This window comes from Stegodyphus dumicola, chromosome 11 (assembly GCF_044657685.1).
Source record: "Stegodyphus dumicola isolate Sdum_Otavi_A_Nest chromosome 11, ASM4465768v1".
NCBI classification, from domain to species: Eukaryota; Metazoa; Arthropoda; class Arachnida; order Araneae; family Eresidae; genus Stegodyphus; species Stegodyphus dumicola.
The window spans coordinates 113,832,360-113,850,676 of record NC_140778.1 but is presented as its reverse complement, the minus strand read 5'-3'; positions in this window follow the sequence as shown (position 1 = coordinate 113,850,676).

Sequence of the window (18,317 nt, the reverse complement as noted above, 5' to 3'; positions counted from 1 at the left end):
TTCGACAACGCTTGGATTTCAAACATGCTATGAATGCATTAATTGGGAGAGAGAAAACATGATTACTTCCCGGGAAGCAATTAAAAATTAAATAACATACCATATATAATAAATAAATTTAAAGATTTCGACAGATCAGGAAAAAACTTTGTCATTTATAATCGATTAGTGATTTCGATACAAATACATTTTGCAAGTACACAAGAATTGTTTAATTCGGAGGGACATTATAATACTGAATGACTATTATACAGAATAAAGGAATCCTAAATAAGAAACAAAAAAAAAAAAAAAAAAAAAAAAAAAAAAAAAAACAAGAACAGGGAAAAAAAAAAAAAACCTTTTAAATTCTAAGAAATTTCTAGATTCTCGAATACTGAACGAATCCTGTGCAGAAGTAGTTCCTACCTAAAAATTTATAATTCGGTGATCTAATTTCCTGCAACACCGAGACGATGGTCCCAAACAACAAGTCCTTAATAGTTCCGCCAACACCAAGAAATGACTTAGCAACGTTTGAGAAAAACACGTGCACGTAAAGAAGGACACCTCCCATAGACGAAATGTAAACAAGATTGATTACAGCGCCCCTATATCATGTTGAGATAAGTTCTCTTCGGGAAATCACAGCGTGTACGGAAAGCTGGGGAACAAACCCAGAGAACGTATATTATTTCATTTTTGACAAAACGTTCCTCGATAATCTAAACTCTGATTTTCATAGATTTTTTATGTAAAATAAATAATTTTATAATTAATTTACTTTCGAGTATGAAAGATTTGGTGAACATGAGTGTGGGGGAAAAATGTACTAAATTAAAGAAGGCTGTTGATCAATGTAAGGAGAAAACAGATAACACAGAAGTTTATAAGAAATAAAATTTCATCCAAAACGTTATTTTGAAAGTATTTTTCTAATAATTACAAAATTATTATCATTCCCTAGAGAACTCAATTTAAGCGTAAAATTTAATTTTTATTTTAGGATTAATTATTGAAATATTTTAATGTTTATAAGAAATGGTCAATAAATAATACATAGGCGGTTACCAATTTAACTATTTAATTGACTGTGAGAATTACCTTTGTTGCAATATTGGTGACTGGAGACTCAGCGTAGGAGATTAAAATCCTGTTACAATTTCTAAATTTATACAATGTACTATTCATCGTATGTTCTTTACACGCTTGGTATTTCATCTTTATTTACCTAGCATTCGCAAAATTTGAAATAAATTTTGCTTTCCTAATTTCGCATTAAGTAATATCAAAATTTATTCAGTATGACAACACGTGACCTTGAACTGCCATTAAATTAGCAGCATAAGTTTGCGAAGTGGAACATTCTACTCTGTGCAAAAGATAAATTCACAGCACGAAATCAGTTTGAAGAGTAGCACTTTACATTTATCCTAAATTTCGATTTTAAGTCCTTATTTTTTCAGTGATACAACACGTTAGCCTACCACTACACATCGATATCTTCTTACATATCACAGAATTTTGAAAAATTACGTATCCACACAAAAACATTTGAAAACTGATTCAGGAGTAGAAGTCAAAGAATCAGGCATTTGTACGGAAAAAAATATAATAATTTGAAAAACTTTTAATCCTTTTTTTTGCCTAATAATCAAAATAATATTAAGATTAAAATCCTAACTGATTCAAGAAAACAAGTAGATTTTTCTAGCTAAGCAAGGACTAGATGAAATTCTTATTTTTTATTTACGATCTTGTTGAATTAGTATGAGATATCAACATCCTAAAATTGCCATGAGTCGATTAATCATGAACGCCCTGAAGGAAAACGAACAGACAAATCCTCAAATTTATTCAACGCTAAAATAATTTTTTAACTTTTAATATTTTAATAAGAAAAATCTTCATGTATACAAAAGTTATTCTTCAGAAAGCATGATAAAGATAATTCGAGTTGAGGAAATGAATGTAAATTTTTACGTATTAAATGCACAAAAATACAGTGGAATAGAATTTCGCAATAAAAGTGAAGAATTTCCTCGAAGTGTTGTTACAGATAACTTAAAATTGCCGACAGACTAGATTTATTCGTATATAAAATTAGCGAATGTATTATTCAATACATTACGTACTATGGTGGTGTACTACCAGTGTTCAGCGTCTTTACCGCTCTCAGGAAACAGGAACAAGTGTAAATAAATAACTAAAATGGGCATTGCAATCACTAATAATATAAAAATTCAATAGTTAATTATTAGTAGACTAATTAATTACTATTAAATTAATTTTAGTAAGCGGTATTTTTATTGTTATTTAATAATTAATTATTGTTTAATTTATTAATTAATTAATTATTCATTAAAATAATTAAAGATTAAAGTCTCGGCGAGAGCATTGAAGATTTTTCACATTTCCTGCTTCCAAATATCAAATGGCTCTACAAAGTAAAGGAAAATAACAAAAAAAATTAAATTTCAAAATGGCTCCTAAATTATTTTAATACCTATCGGTTCGTAGTTACTTGAAACGTGCAATCTCTATATTGAAAGGTTATATTAAATTGCGCAATATTTTGTGTATTTAAGAAAACTTGTACATATTTACTTACTTCTACTAAACTAATATTTAAATTAAAAAACAAGGAATCTGGCGAAGAATGATGGAAACATTTTTACATACATACAGGTAAGTTTAACTCATTCTCCAAACATGTAAATCTCTAATTCAGCCCACTTTTGTTCTTACGTGTGCTGTATCTTCTATTTTCTTTAAAATATTGTTCAGCCGAATTTCAAAAGGTCTTGTGAAAAGTCACTAAATATTGGTAGTTCGACCCGAGTTTCCAGTCCCAGTGATCCTCAAGCTCTTTCTTTTTTTTGTACTTATTTAATGTATAAAAATGTAGCGTAAAAATTTCAGTTCATGAAGTAAAAATACTTTTTTAAATTTAATTATTGCAATTAAATATTGCAAAAAATTTTACCATTACATTAGCATATCTTTTTACAAATCCCTCTAATAAGAAAAAATAAGGAAAGAAATTAACTCAGTTTCGGTGATTGATACCTCGGTGCAAATTATATGTAACATTTTTCCAAAAGCATAGAGTTTATATGGATATCAATAAATTAAGGATTATTTCTCCCTCTAATTTCCTTAACATGTTTACACCAGAATTTTCTTTTCACACTGTAGCGCTTAACTTTATGAGTTTTCTATAATCATTTAATTTCTCTAGCAATGGCAACTTTGCATACCTTCTGACAAGTTGTTATATTTTTAACCACAGTATTTTAATCCTTGTTGGCTATCAGTACAATATTCACTTGTTTCACAAGTGTTACTTTTATTTTATACGCAAATCTACGTAAAATAGCATTAAAACTTCACTTATGCGGAGCTCCTGATCTATTGCTTATTTTAGATTGAATGAAATTAAGCTTAATGTTACTGTTAATTAGCTTGTTATTAATTAAATTGTATGTGTCTAACTAATTATATGTTCAGATATTTCCAAGTATATTGCACAAACGTTTGCATCCTAATTTTTAATTTTTGGTTAAAAAAATAAGCTTTTATTTATTGAGAGGCCTCATTGATTATATTAATTTGCAGTACTCTTTATCTAATTCTTTTCTTCTAGATAAATATTAGAAAAATTTCTTAGCATAATAATTTACATTTATTTACAATTTATACGTCAGTGATCCAAACGCATAGTAATGTTGTTATAACAGATTTCATGATAAGCTTTTTTTTAAAATTTAACTATTAATTTCTGCAAACATTTACATGATTGCTTTATTTAACGAAAAATATTTCTAGCACATTTTAACACACTTTGATATGGAATAATGTTTTGCACTCTATTAAATTTTCCAGTTTAGTTCAGAAATCTTGACTATTATTGATGTAATTTATTAAAAATATAATTTGTATGCTTTATAATTATTTAATTTATGATATTATTATCATAAATAAAAGATGTTTGTAATGCTAATATATATGTTTACCAATACCTTTTATTTTCTTTGTTAGCTCTCGCATTTTTTACTATTATTCAAGTAATTAGCCTGCTTGTTAGATATTTTTTACTTGTTCTTGTGATATGTAATTCTATTTATTTATTTTTATTTTCCTCTTTGCTACAATTGGCACGAAAAGTTAAATTATAACCCTATAGGCAGCAGGGGGAAGAAATTTTGATTGGCGCAGTTGGACTATAGCTCGCCCCGGGGGGGATTTTCATTAGCGTAGTTAGAGTACACCCATACTTACAACGTCCTATTATTATCGGGATATGTAAATAACTTTCATCCAGCATTTCAAAACAGCAAGTGTATAATTACTATAAATGCTAATTGAATATAATAATTAATATCCCTTCGCACCGAAATAATTCTTCTCTTACAAATTGTGATGAACGAAGCACATGCAAGCGAGAATAGTGGTTTTGAACATATATTTACGCTTTACACCTGTCAAATAAATTTTCTTACTGCATATCAATTAATTTTCATTCTATATACAGAACTATGCAAAAAGAATGCCATTTAAATTTCGAAAAAATAAATACATTACTGAGTGTTCTTTTGAGAAATTTTGAAATGAAAGATCTAAACATGGCATTATTACTGCTACCGGTGAAAAAATGACGAGTTTGCCAACCTTTGTTCCTGGCTACGATTACCAACTAAGCATTGCTAAAATAGAGGTGAAGACGAATGGAACATCCATTTGTGTCTTCAGCTTTTCAGTACACCTGACATTTAACCCTGGTATTTAGGATTCTTAATATTATATAAGCATTACAACGTGAAACCGCACATACCTACACAGATAAAGTTATTCACATACATGTTCCAAAGCATTACGTGTTGAAAATTTAAACGAAGCATTTTTTACATAACGGGAAGTCACAGAATGCACTGTGCAAAATTGTATCGGAAATAATTATAAACTGCCGCACGTAATATCGACAACGCTTCGATTTAAAACATGCTCTGAATGCTTGAACTGGGACAGAGAACCCATGATTACTTCCCGAGAAGCAATTAAAAATTAAATAACATACCATATATAATAAATAAATTTAAAGATTTCGACAGATCAGGAAAAAACATTGTCATTTATAATCGATTAATGATTTCGATACAAATAAATTATGCAAGTACACAAGAATTATTTAATTCGGAGGGATATTATAATACTGAATGACTATTATACAGAATAAATGAATCCTAAATAAGAAACAAAAAAACAACAAGAACAGGAAAAAAAAAAAAAAAAAACATACCTTTTCAATTCTAAGTAATTTCTAGATTCTCGAATACTGAACGAATCCTGTGCAGAAGGAGTTCCTAGCTAAAAATTTATAATTCGGTGATCTAATTTCCTGCAACACCGAGACGATGGTCCGAAACAACAAGTCCTTAATAGTTCCGCCAACACCAAGAAAAGACTTAGCAACGTTTGACAAAAACACGTGCACGTAAAGAAGGACACCTCCCATAGACGAAATGTAAACAAGATTGATTACAGCGCCCCTATATCATGTTGAGATAAGTTCTCTTCGGGAAATCACAGCGTGTACGGAAAGCTGGGGAACAAACCGAGAGAACGTATATTATTTCATTTTTGACAAAACGTTTCTCTATAATCTAAACTCTGATTTTCATAGATTTTTTATGTAAAATAAATAATTTTATAATTAATTTACATTCGAGTATTAAAGATTTGGTGAACATGAGTGTGGGGGAAAAATGTACTAAATTAAAGAAGGCTGCTGATCAATGTAAGGAGAAAACAGATAACACAGAAGTTTATAAGAAATAAAATTTCATCCAAAACGTTATTTTGAAAGTATTTTTCTAATAATTACAAAATTATTATCATTCCCTAGAGAACTCAATTTGAGCGTAAAATTTTAATTTTTATTTTAGGATTAATTATTGAAATACTTTAATGTTTATAAGAAATGGTCAATAAATAATACATAGGCGGTTATCAATTTAACTATTTAATTGACCGTCAGAATTACCTTTGTTGCAATATTGGTGACTGGAGACTCAGCGTAGGCGATTAAAATCCTGTTACAATTTCTAAATTTATACAATATACTATTCATCTTATGTTCTTTATACGCTTGGAATTTCATGTTTATTTACCTAGCATTCGCAAAACTTGAAATAAATTTTGCTTTCCTAATTTCGCATTAAGTAATATCAAAATTTATTCAATATGACAACACGTGACCTTGAACTGCCATTAAATTAGCAGCATAAATTTGCGAAGTGGAACATTCTACTCTGTGCAAAAGATAAATTCACAGCACGAAATCAGTTTGAAGAGTAGCACTTTACATTTATCCTAAATTTCGATTTTAAGTCCTTATTTTTTCAGTGATACAACACGTTAGCCTACCACTGCACATCGATATCTTCTTACATATCACAGAATTTTGAAAAATTACGTATCCACACAAAAACATTTGAAAACTGATTCAGGAGTAGAAGTCAAAGAATCAGGCATTTGTACGGAAAAAAAATATAATAATTTGAAAAACTTTTAATCCTTTTTTTTGCCTAATAATCAAAATATTATTAAGATTAAAATCCTAACTGATTCAAGAAAACAAGTAGATTTTTCTAGCTAAGCAAGGACTAGATGAAATTCTTATTTTTTATTTACGATCTTGTTGAATTAGTATGAGATGTCAACATCCTAAAATTGCCATGAGTCGATTAATCATGAACGCCCTGAAGGAAAACGAACAGACAAATCCTCAAATTTATTCAACACTAAAATAATTTAATAACTTTTAGTATTTTAATAAGAAAAACCTTCATGTATACAAAAGTTATTCTTCACATGATGAAGATAATCCGAATTGAGGAAATTAATGTAAATTTTTACGTATTAAATGCACAAAAATACAGTGGAATAGAGTTTCGCAATAAAAGTGAAGAATTTCCTCGAAGTGTTGTTACAGATAACTTAAAATTGCCGACAGACTAGATTTATTCGTATATAAAATTAGCGAATGTATTTATTCAATACATTACGTACTATGGTGGTGTACTACCAGTGTTCAGCGTCTTTACCGCTCTCAGGAAACAGGAACAAGTGTAAATAAATAACTAAAATGGGCATTGCAATCACTAATAATATAAAAATTCAATAGTTAATTATTAGTAGACTAATTAATTACTATTAAATTAATTTTAGTAAGCGGTATTTTTATTGTTATTTAATAATTAATTATTGTTTAATTTATTAATTAATTAATTATTCATTAAAATAATTAAAGATTAAAGTCTCGGCGAGGGCATTGAAGATTTTTCACATTTTCTGCTTCCAAATATTAAATGGCTCTACAAAGTAAAGGAAAATAATAAAAAAAATTAAATTTCAAAATGGCTCCTAAATTATTTTAATACCTATCGGTTCGTAGTTACTTGAAACGTGCAATCTCTATATTGAAAGGTTATATTAAATTGCGCAATATTTTGTGTATTTAAGAAAACTTGTACATATTTACTTACTTCTACTAAACTAATATTTAAATTAAAAAACAAGGAATCTGCCGAAGAATGATGGAAACATTTTTACATACATACAGGTAAGTTTAACTTATTCTCCAAACATTTAAATCCTTAATTCAGTCCACTTTTGTTCTTACGTGTGCTGTATCTTCTATTTTCTTTAAAATATTGTTCAGCCGAATTTCAAAAGGTCTTGTGAAAAGTCACTAAATATTGGTAGTTCGACCCGAGTTTCCAGTCCCAGTGATCCCCAAGCTCTTTCTTTTTTTTTTTGTACTTATTTAATGTATAAAAATGTAGCGTAAAAATTTCAGTTCATGAAGTAAAAATACTTTTTTAAATTTAATTATTGCAATTAAATATTGCAAAAACTTTTACCTTTACATTAGCATATCTTTTTACAAATTCGTCTAATAAGAAAAAATAAGGAAAGAAATTAACTCAGTTTCGGTGATTGATACCTGGGTGCAAATTATATGTAACATTTTTCCAAATGCATAGAGTTTATATGGATATCAATAAATTAAGGATTATTTCTCCCTCTAATTTCCTTAACATGTTTATTCCAGAATTTTCTTTTCACACTGTAGCGCTTAACTTTATGAGTTTTCTATAATCATTCAATTTCTCTAGCAATGGCAACTTTGCATACCTTCTGACAAGTTGTTATATTTTTAATTACAGTATTTTAATCCTTGTTGGCTATCAGTACAATATTCACTTGTTTCACAAGTGCTACTTTTATTTTATACGCAAATCTACGTAAAATAGCACTAAAACTTCACTTATGCGGAGCTCCTGATCTATTGCTTATTTTAGATTGAATGAAATTAAGCTTAATGTTACTGTTAATTAGCTTGTTATTAATTAAATTGTATGTGTCTAACTAATTATATGTTCAGATATTTCCAAGTATATTGCACAAACGTTTGCATCCTAATTTTTAATTTTTGGTTAAAAAAATAAGCTTTTATTTATTGAGAGGCCTCATTGATTATATTAATTTGCAGTACTCTTTATCTAATTCTTTTCTTCTAGATAAATATTAGAAAAATTTCTTAGCATAATAATTTACATTTATTTACAATTTATACGTCAGTGATCCAAACGCATAGTAATGTTGTTATAACAGATTTCATGATAAGCTTTTTTTTTAAATTTAACTATTAATTTCTGCAAACATTTACATGATTGCTTTATTTAACGAAAAATATTTCTAGCACATTTTAACACACTTTGATATGGAATAATGTTTTGCACTCTATTAAATTTTGCAGTTAAGTTCAGAAATCTTGACTATTATTGATGTAATTTATTAAAAATATAATTTGTATGCTTTATAATTATTTAATTTATGATATTATTATCATAAATAAAAGATGTTTGTAATGCTAATATATATGTTTACCAATACCTTTTATTTTCTTTGTTAGCACTCGCATTCTTTACAATTATTCAATTAATTAGCCTGCTTGTTAGATATTTTTTACTTGTTCTTGTGATATGTAATTCTATTTATTTATTTTTATTTTTCTCTTTGCTACAATTGGCCCGAAAGTTAAATTATAACCCTATAGGCAGCAGCGGGAAGAAATTTTGATTGGCGCAGTTGGACTATAGCTCGCCCCGGGGGGGATTTTCATTAGCGTAGTTGGAGTACACCCATACTTACAACGTCCTGTTATTATCGGGATATGTAAATAACTTTCATCCAGCATTTCAAAACAGCAAGTGTATAATTACTATAAATGCTAATTGAATATAATAATTAATATCCCTTCGCACCGAAATAATTCTCCTCTTACAAATTGTGATAAACGAAGCACATGCAAGCGAGAATAGTGGTTTTGAACATATATTTACGCTTTACACCTGTCAAATAAATTTTCTTACTGCATATCAATTAATTTTCATTCTATATACAGAACTATGCAAAAAGAATGCCATTTAAATTTCGAAAAAATAAATACATTACTGAGTGTTCTTTTGAGAAATTTTGAAATGAAAGATCTAAACATGGCATTATTACTGCTACCGGTGAAAAAATGACGAGTTTGCCAACCTTTGTTCCTGGCTACGATTACCAACTAAGCATTGCTAAAATAGAGGTGAAGACGAATGGAACATCCATTTGTGTCTTCAGCTTTTCAGTACACCTGACATTTAACCCTGGTATTTAGGATTCTTAATATTATATAAGCATTACAACGTGAAACCGCACATACCTACACAGATAAAGTTATTCACATACATGTTCCAAAGCATTACGTGTTGAAAATTTAAACGAAGCATTTTTTACATAACGGGAAGTCACAGAATGCACTGTGCAAAATTGTATCGGAAATAATTATAAACTGCCGCACGTAATATCGACAACGCTTCGATTTAAAACATGCTCTGAATGCTTGAACTGGGACAGAGAACCCATGATTACTTCCCGAGAAGCAATTAAAAATTAAATAACATACCATATATAATAAATAAATTTAAAGATTTCGACAGATCAGGAAAAAACATTGTCATTTATAATCGATTAATGATTTCGATACATATAAATTATGCAAGTACACAAGAATTATTTAATTCGGAGGGATATTATAATACTGAATGACTATTATACAGAATAAATGAATCCTAAATAAGAAACAAAAAAACAACAAGAACAGGAAAAAAAAAAACATACCTTTTCAATTCTAAGTAATTTCTAGATTCTCGAATACTGAACGAATCCTGTGCAGAAGTAGTTCCTAGCTAAAATTTATAATTCGGTGATCTAATTTCCTGCAACACCGAGACGATGGTCCCAAACAACAAGTCCTTAATAGTTCCGCCAACACCAAGAAATGACTTAGCAACGTTTGAGAAAAACACGTGCACGTAAAGAAGGACACCTCCCATAGACGAAATGTAAACAAGATTGATTACAGCGCCCCTATATCATGTTGAGATAAGTTCTCTTCGGGAAATCACAGCGTGTACGGAAAGCTGGGGAACAAACCCAGAGAACGTATATTATTTCATTTTTGACAAAACGTTCCTCGATAATCTAAACTCTGATTTTCATAGATTTTTTATGTAAAATAAATAATTTTATAATTAATTTACTTTCGAGTATGAAAGATTTGGTGAACATGAGTGTGGGGGAAAAATGTACTAAATTAAAGAAGGCTGTTGATCAATGTAAGGAGAAAACAGATAACACAGAAGTTTATAAGAAATAAAATTTCATCCAAAACGTTATTTTGAAAGTATTTTTCTAATAATTACAAAATTATTATCATTCCCTAGAGAACTCAATTTAAGCGTAAAATTTAATTTTTATTTTAGGATTAATTATTGAAATATTTTAATGTTTATAAGAAATGGTCAATAAATAATACATAGGCGGTTACCAATTTAACTATTTAATTGACTGTGAGAATTACCTTTGTTGCAATATTGGTGACTGGAGACTCAGCGTAGGAGATTAAAATCCTGTTACAATTTCTAAATTTATACAATGTACTATTCATCGTATGTTCTTTACACGCTTGGTATTTCATCTTTATTTACCTAGCATTCGCAAAATTTGAAATAAATTTTGCTTTCCTAATTTCGCATTAAGTAATATCAAAATTTATTCAGTATGACAACACGTGACCTTGAACTGCCATTAAATTAGCAGCATAAGTTTGCGAAGTGGAACATTCTACTCTGTGCAAAAGATAAATTCACAGCACGAAATCAGTTTGAAGAGTAGCACTTTACATTTATCCTAAATTTCGATTTTAAGTCCTTATTTTTTCAGTGATACAACACGTTAGCCTACCACTACACATCGATATCTTCTTACATATCACAGAATTTTGAAAAATTACGTATCCACACAAAAACATTTGAAAACTGATTCAGGAGTAGAAGTCAAAGAATCAGGCATTTGTACGGAAAAAAATATAATAATTTGAAAAACTTTTAATCCTTTTTTTTGCCTAATAATCAAAATATTATTAAGATTAAAATCCTAACTGATTCAAGAAAACAAGTAGATTTTTCTAGCTAAGCAAGGACTAGATGAAATTCTTATTTTTTATTTACGATCTTGTTGAATTAGTATGAGATATCAACATCCTAAAATTGCCATGAGTCGATTAATCATGAACGCCCTGAAGGAAAACGAACAGACAAATCCTCAAATTTATTCAACGCTAAAATAATTTTTTAACTTTTAATATTTTAATAAGAAAAATCTTCATGTATACAAAAGTTATTCTTCACAAAGCATGATAAAGATAATTCGAGTTGAGGAAATGAATGTAAATTTTTACGTATTAAATGCACAAAAATACAGTGGAATAGAATTTCGCAATAAAAGTGAAGAATTTCCTCGAAGTGTTGTTACAGATAACTTAAAATTGCCGACAGACTAGATTTATTCGTATATAAAATTAGCGAATGTATTATTCAATACATTACGTACTATGGTGGTGTACTACCAGTGTTCAGCGTCTTTACCGCTCTCAGGAAACAGGAACAAGTGTAAATAAATAACTAAAATGGGCATTGCAATCACTAATAATATAAAAATTCAATAGTTAATTATTAGTAGACTAATTAATTACTATTAAATTAATTTTAGTAAGCGGTATTTTTATTGTTATTTAATAATTAATTATTGTTTAATTTATTAATTAATTAATTATTCATTAAAATAATTAAAGATTAAAGTCTCGGCGAGAGCATTGAAGATTTTTCACATTTCCTGCTTCCAAATATCAAATGGCTCTACAAAGTAAAGGAAAATAACAAAAAAAATTAAATTTCAAAATGGCTCCTAAATTATTTTAATACCTATCGGTTCGTAGTTACTTGAAACGTGCAATCTCTATATTGAAAGGTTATATTAAATTGCGCAATATTTTGTGTATTTAAGAAAACTTGTACATATTTACTTACTTCTACTAAACTAATATTTAAATTAAAAAACAAGGAATCTGGCGAAGAATGATGAAAACATTTTTACATACATACAGGTAAGTTTAACTCATTCTCCAAACATGTAAATCTCTAATTCAGCCCACTTTTGTTCTTACGTGTGCTGTATCTTCTATTTTCTTTAAAATATTGTTCAGCCGAATTTCAAAAGGTCTTGTGAAAAGTCACTAAATATTGGTAGTTCGACCCGAGTTTCCAGTCCCAGTGATCCTCAAGCTCTTTCTTTTTTTTGTACTTATTTAATGTATAAAAATGTAGCGTAAAAATTTCAGTTCATGAAGTAAAAATACTTTTTTAAATTTAATTATTGCAATTAAATATTGCAAAAAATTTTACCATTACATTAGCATATCTTTTTACAAATCCCTCTAATAAGAAAAAATAAGGAAAGAAATTAACTCAGTTTCGGTGATTGATACCTCGGTGCAAATTATATGTAACATTTTTCCAAAAGCATAGAGTTTATATGGATATCAATAAATTAAGGATTATTTCTCCCTCTAATTTCCTTAACATGTTTACACCAGAATTTTCTTTTCACACTGTAGCGCTTAACTTTATGAGTTTTCTATAATCATTTAATTTCTCTAGCAATGGCAACTTTGCATACCTTCTGACAAGTTGTTATATTTTTAACCACAGTATTTTAATCCTTGTTGGCTATCAGTACAATATTCACTTGTTTCACAAGTGTTACTTTTATTTTATACGCAAATCTACGTAAAATAGCATTAAAACTTCACTTATGCGGAGCTCCTGATCTATTGCTTATTTTAGATTGAATGAAATTAAGCTTAATGTTACTGTTAATTAGCTTGTTATTAATTAAATTGTATGTGTCTAACTAATTATATGTTCAGATATTTCCAAGTATATTGCACAAACGTTTGCATCCTAATTTTTAATTTTTGGTTAAAAAAATAAGCTTTTATTTATTGAGAGGCCTCATTGATTATATTAATTTGCAGTACTCTTTATCTAATTCTTTTCTTCTAGATAAATATTAGAAAAATTTCTTAGCATAATAATTTACATTTATTTACAATTTATACGTCAGTGATCCAAACGCATAGTAATGTTGTTATAACAGATTTCATGATAAGCTTTTTTTTAAAATTTAACTATTAATTTCTGCAAACATTTACATGATTGCTTTATTTAACGAAAAATATTTCTAGCACATTTTAACACACTTTGATATGGAATAATGTTTTGCACTCTATTAAATTTTCCAGTTTAGTTCAGAAATCTTGACTATTATTGATGTAATTTATTAAAAATATAATTTGTATGCTTTATAATTATTTAATTTATGATATTATTATCATAAATAAAAGATGTTTGTAATGCTAATATATATGTTTACCAATACCTTTTATTTTCTTTGTTAGCTCTCGCATTTTTTACTATTATTCAAGTAATTAGCCTGCTTGTTAGATATTTTTTACTTGTTCTTGTGATATGTAATTCTATTTATTTATTTTTATTTTCCTCTTTGCTACAATTGGCACGAAAAGTTAAATTATAACCCTATAGGCAGCAGGGGGAAGAAATTTTGATTGGCGCAGTTGGACTATAGCTCGCCCCGGGGGGGATTTTCATTAGCGTAGTTAGAGTACACCCATACTTACAACGTCCTATTATTATCGGGATAGGTAAATAACTTTCATCCAGCATTTCAAAACAGCAAGTGTATAATTACTATAAATGCTAATTGAATATAATAATTAATATCCCTTCGCACCGAAATAATTCTTCTCTTACAAATTGTGATGAACGAAGCACATGCAAGCGAGAATAGTGGTTTTGAACATATATTTACGCTTTACACCTGTCAAATAAATTTTCTTACTGCATATCAATTAATTTTCATTCTATATACAGAACTATGCAAAAAGAATGCCATTTAAATTTCGAAAAAATAAATACATTACTGAGTGTTCTTTTGAGAAATTTCGAAATGAAAGATCTAAACATGGCATTATTACTGCTACCGGTGAAAAAATGACGAGTTTGCCAACCTTTGTTCCTGGCTACGATTACCAACTAAGCATTGCTAAAATAGAGGTGAAGACGAATGGAACATCCATTTGTGTCTTCAGCTTTTCAGTACACCTGACATTTAACCCTGGTATTTAGGATTCTTAATATTATATAAGCATTACAACGTGAAACCGCACATACCTACACAGATAAAGTTATTCACATACATGTTCCAAAGCATTACGTGTTGAAAATTTAAACGAAGCATTTTTTACATAACGGGAAGTCACAGAATGCACTGTGCAAAATTGTATCGGAAATAATTATAAACTGCCGCACGTAATATCGACAACGCTTCGATTTAAAACATGCTCTGAATGCTTGAACTGGGACAGAGAACCCATGATTACTTCCCGAGAAGCAATTAAAAATTAAATAACATACCATATATAATAAGTAAATTTAAAGATTTCGACAGATCAGGAAAAAACATTGTCATTTATAATTGATTAATGATTTCGATACAAATAAATTATGCAAGTACACAAGAATTATTTAATTCGGAGGGATATTATAATACTGAATGACTATTATACAGAATAAATGAATCCTAAATAAGAAACAAAAAAACAACAAGAACAGGAAAAAAAAAACATACCTTTTCAATTCTAAGTAATTTCTAGATTCTCGAATACTGAACGAATCCTGTGCAGAAGTAGTTCCTAGCTAAAAATTTATAATTCGGTGATCTAATTTCCTGCAACACCGAGACGATGGTCCGAAACAACAAGTCCTTAATAGTTCCGCCAACACCAAGAAATGACTTAGCAACGTTTGACAAAAACACGTGCACGTAAAGAAGGACACCTCCCATAGACGAAATGTAAACAAGATTGATTACAGCGCCCCTATATCATGTTGAGATAAGTTCTCTTCGGGAAATCACAGCGTGTACGGAAAGCTGGGGAACAAACCCAGAGAACGTATATTATTTCATTTTTGACAAAACGTTCCTCGATAATCTAAACTCTGATTTTCATAGATTTTTTATGTAAAATAAATAATTTTATAATTAATTTACTTTCGAGTATTAAAGATTTGGTGAACATGAGTGTGGGGGAAAAATGTACTAAATTAAAGAAGGCTGCTGATCAATGTAAGGAGAAAACAGATAACACAGAAGTTTATAAGAAATAAAATTTCATCCAAAACGTTATTTTGAAAGTATTTTTCTAATAATTACAAAATTATTATCATTCCCTAGAGAACTCAATTTAAGCGTAAAATTTAATTTTTATTTTAGGATTAATTATTGAAATATTTTAATGTTTATAAGAAATGGTCAATAAATAATACATAGGCGGTTACCAATTTAACTATTTAATTGACGGTGAGAATTACCTTTGTTGCAATATTGGTGACTGGAGACTCAGCGTAGGAGATTAAAATCCTGTTACAATTTCTAAATTTATACAATGTACTATTCATCGTATGTTCTTTACACGCTTGGTATTTCATCTTTATTTACCTAGCATTCGCAAAATTTGAAATAAATTTTGCTTTCCTAATTTCGCATTAAGTAATATCAAAATTTATTCAGTATGACAACACGTGACCTTGAACTGCCATTAAATTAGCAGCATAAGTTTGCGAAGTGGAACATTCTACTCTGTGCAAAAGATAAATTCACAGCACGAAATCAGTTTGAAGAGTAGCACTTTACATTTATCCTAAATTTCGATTTTAAGTCCTTATTTTTTCAGTGATACAACACGTTAGCCTACCACTACACATCGATATCTTCTTACATATCACAGAATTTTGAAAAATTACGTATCCACACAAAAACATTTGAAAACTGATTCAGGAGTAGAAGTCAAAGAATCAGGCATTTGTACGGAAAAAAATATAATAATTTGAAAAACTTTTAATCCTTTTTTTTGCCTAATAATCAAAATAATATTAAGATTAAAATCCTAACTGATTCAAGAAAACAAGTAGATTTTTCTAGCTAAGCAAGGACTAGATGAAATTCTTATTTTTTATTTACGATCTTGTTGAATTAGTATGAGATATCAACATCCTAAAATTGCCATGAGTCGATTAATCATGAACGCCCTGAAGGAAAACGAACAGACAAATCCTCAAATTTATTCAACGCTAAAATAATTTTTTAACTTTTAATATTTTAATAAGAAAAATCTTCATGTATACAAAAGTTATTCTTCACAAAGCATGATAAAGATAATTCGAGTTTAGGAAATGAATGTAAATTTTTACGTATTAAATGCACAAAAATACAGTGGAATAGAGTTTCGCAATAAAAGTGAAGAATTTCCTCGAATTGTTGTTACAGATAACTTAAAATTGCCGACAGACTAGATTTATTCGTATATAAAATTAGCGAATGTATTTATTCAATACATTACGTACTATGGTGGTGTACTACCAGTGTTCAGCGTCTTTACCGCTCTCAGGAAACAGGAACAAGTGTAAATAAATAACTAAAATGGGCATTGCAATCACTAATAATATAAAAATTCAATAGTTAATTATTAGTAGACTAATTAATTACTATTAAATTAATTTTAGTAAGCGGTATTTTTATTGTTATTTAATAATTAATTATTGTTTAATTTATTAATTAATTAATTATTCATTAAAATAATTAAAGATTAAAGTCTCGGCGAGGGCATTGAAGATTTTTCACATTTTCTGCTTCCAAATATTAAATGGCTCTACAAAGTAAAGGAAAATAATAAAAAAAATTAAATTTCAAAATGGCTCCTAAATTATTTTAATACCTATCGGTTCGTAGTTACTTGAAACGTGCAATCTCTATATTGAAAGGTTATATTAAATTGCGCAATATTTTGTGTATTTAAGAAAACTTGTACATATTTACTTACTTCTACTAAACTAATATTTAAATTAAAAAACAAGGAATCTGCCGAAGAATGATGGAAACATTTTTACATACATACAGGTAAGTTTAACTTATTCTCCAAACATTTAAATCTCTAATTCAGCCCACTTTTGTTCTTACGTGTGCTGTATCTTCTATTTTCTTTAAAATATTGTTCAGCCGAATTTCAAAAGGTCTTGTGAAAAGTCACTAAATATTGGTAGTTCGACCCGAGTTTCCAGTCCCAGTGATCCCCAAGCTCTTTCTTTTTTTTTTTTGTACTTATTTAATGTATAAAAATGTAGCGTAAAAATTTCAGTTCATGAAGTAAAAATACTTTTTTAAATTTAATTATTGCAATTAAATATTGCAAAAACTTTTACCTTTACCTTAGCATATCTTTTTACAAATTCCTCTAATAAGAAAAAATAAGGAAAGAAATTAACTCAGTTTCGGTGATTGATACCTCGGTGCAAATTATATGTAACATTTTTCCAAATGCATAGAGTTTATATGGATATCAATAAATTAAGGATTATTTCTCCCTCTAATTTCCTTAACATGTTTATTCCAGAATTTTCTTTTCACACTGTAGCGCTTAACTTTATGAGTTTTCTATAATCATTCAATTTCTCTAGCAATGGCAACTTTGCATACCTTCTGACAAGTTGTTATATTTTTAATTACAGTATTTTAATCCTTGTTGGCTATCAGTACAATATTCACTTGTTTCACAAGTGCTACTTTTATTTTATACGCAAATCTACGTAAAATAGCATTAAAACTGCACTTATGCGGAGCTCCTGATCTATTGCTTATTTTAGATTGAATGAAATTAAGCTTAATGTTACTGTTAATTAGCTTGTTATTAATTTAACTGTATGTGTCTAACTAATTATATGTTCAGATATTTCCAAGTATATTGCACAAAA